This window comes from Montipora foliosa, chromosome 9 (genome assembly GCF_036669935.1).
Source record: "Montipora foliosa isolate CH-2021 chromosome 9, ASM3666993v2, whole genome shotgun sequence".
NCBI lineage: Eukaryota > Metazoa > Cnidaria > Anthozoa > Scleractinia > Acroporidae > Montipora > Montipora foliosa.
In genome coordinates this window covers 8,751,719-8,754,218 of record NC_090877.1, presented here as the reverse complement: position 1 = coordinate 8,754,218, position 2,500 = coordinate 8,751,719, and the positions used below count along the sequence as shown (strand labels likewise).

At 40.7% G+C, this 2,500-nt stretch overlaps 1 protein-coding gene across 2 annotated transcripts in view; it reads left to right on the top strand.

Annotated features, from left to right (window-relative positions):
- Positions 1–2,340: 2,340 nt before the first annotated feature.
- LOC137969775 (tetratricopeptide repeat protein 28-like) overlaps positions 2,341–2,500 on the top strand; it is a 28,696-nt gene continuing 28,536 nt past the window's right edge. For both annotated transcript variants that reach the window (XM_068816131.1, XM_068816132.1), the window contains exon 1: positions 2,341–2,489. The gene's annotated coding sequence lies outside the window, so the exon portion shown is untranslated. The remainder of the gene's footprint in view (positions 2,490–2,500) is intronic.

Genomic DNA, 2,500 nt, shown 5'->3' with positions numbered 1-2,500 from the left:
GATGTAAAGTTTTACCGAATATCAGCGTTGAACAGCATTTGGGAGTAGAGAAATAAACTCCTTGGTTAATTTTAAATCTGGGATTAACGTTAATCGGCTTTTGAACAACTGGGCCCAATATGTACAATTAAAAATTTAAAACCAACTATAGTTAAAACTATGTAAACTACATTAACTATCTTACTCAATATCATACAATAACATGGGTTTCCATGAATGCCGTGTTTAGAATAATGGCTTAGATAACCTCTTTAATCAGTCATTTGAATTGACTGAGGGACGCTGCTTTCCTTAGTTCTAATGGCAAACTGTTCCACAAAACTGCGCCACCGTAGCTAAAGCTGTTTTCTGTAGTAGTTTGTGCGCGGTTGCGGAACATTTACCTTATTCACAGAGCCTCTCAAATAATTACCAGAATCGCGATGGACAAATTTCGAGCAGAGATACTCAGATGCTAGTCCTTGTAGGGACTTTAATACCATTGTTGCTCTTTCAATTTGCCTTTGAGAGACTAGGGATTTCCATCTCAAGAGGTCAAATAAATTTTTGACATCAGCGTCATAGTTAGAGTAGGTCAAGATACTGGCTGCCCTGTTTTGTAGTTTTCGCAGTTTGTCCTGCAAAGTTACTCCACAGTTTCCCCAAACAATATTGCAGTAGTATGAGGTTGTACTAGGGCCTGATAAATAGAATGTAAGGTCCCATAGGGGACAAGATGTCTGTTTTCACTCACGTGATCAGTAACCTTGTTTTTCCTCGGAAACAAAAGAAAACGTTTGAGTGATAATAGAGCTCAATTCCCGGAGACGTCGCATTCTAAAGTTATTGAGAGGAATGCCTTACAAACTAAATGTCACGGTAGGGGATCTCGCGTGTCGAATTATGCCTTAGTTGGTGCGGAGTGGATGAAGATGAAGGACCCCGGAAGATCTGAACGAGCATGAAATGAGTGAGGAAGCTAGTGACTCTGATGAAGGCCAGCAAGAATTTGATGAAGGTAGTGATGAAGTCAGTGCAGATGACAACAATTCCCAAGTCCAGCAAGATGAATTAGGGACATATGGAAGGGCGGTGCTCGGGGAGGGGGCGTCCCATATAAAAAGGGGAGGGATGCTTGTCGTCTCGCTTGGAGGTGTAAATTTCGGATTTTGGTCTCTTTTAGGGTGTTTTGGGCAAAAATGCAATCATATAGCCGTGAACGTCTCCATTAGGGTTGCGCGCGAAGAAATATAAAAGTGTATATTTACACTTTTATATTTCTTCTCGCAGGTGAAAGTATTAAATGATAATGTCTTTGCCATCATCAAAAGTCGCTGTATCTTTTATTTCTCTGTGCTATAATATGGTCTCTTTTAGGGGTCAATTGTAAAATTTCCGATGAACATCCCTCCCCTTTTTATATGGGAGTTCCCCCCTCCCCCCCGGGGGGAGCGGTGAGCTTCAATATTCGACTGCTGTTTTAAGTAAGTATCTGTTTATTACCACATTTAACCTTTGAGCAAGTTCCTGCTGCCAAGTAAAACAAGGAACAATTTGTATCGGTTAGCTTCCTCAGTGCAATCGCATGTTTTAGACCAAGATTAAACATTCCATTCGAATCTCCAAACTGTCTTGTCTTAGTTATCAAATAGAAATGTTCAATTAGAGATTTTCGATTGAAGTTTCCGAAGATATAACTTTTTGCAATTGCAATTCTAGAGAGGACCTGTGTGCAAATTCTCCTAAGTTAACTTGGCTCCATTACCAGCTGCTCAAGTTGCGGAAAATGAGCCCACAAAATCAGGGCTCGAGAGAGCGGCAGAAATAAAGCCTATGATTTTAGCAGATACTAAAAGATATGAAGGCTTTAGACAAGTCCGTGACATTCACAAATACTTTGATTAAATAAAGTGTTAGTGTAGTTTGCTCTGTATGCCCCACTTGTCACCATTGTATCGGTTTTCTTACGGTTTTGTATGCTGTTTTCGGTCTTGGCCAAATTTTTTTGCGGTTTTGCGGTTTTGGATGATTTTCTCTTCGGTTGTGCGGTTTCTAATACACCCCAATGTCCCCCTCATGGAGCAATTAGGAGAAAAACTAGGTGTACAAAAAACTTCCTTTTCTAACATGAAACAAAGCTCGTTCAGGATACTTTGTGGGCGAAATATCAAACACAAGCCTTGTTAGTGACTTAACAACAAAAATTGGTGATAAAGCGTTGTTTATTCTGAGAAATTGAGCGCACTCTTTTGTGGCCGAGAGGTAGATACGCTAAGTAAGGTAAGTAAGGTACGTCTTATGTGCACGGTACAATATATGTCCCCATACATAAAGTATCTACCGGCCGAGAACTGGGCCGCGCTGGCCGATAACTGGGCCCACGAACGACGCGTCCATTTTCGTTATTACTCGGGAGAAAACAGCGTTGAGCAGTCGATAGCTTTACATGTGTAAACTGAATGCTGAAGCTAGTTGTCTTTGAAATTTCAAGTCCTTACGGCTATTCCAAGGTAAGAAATAC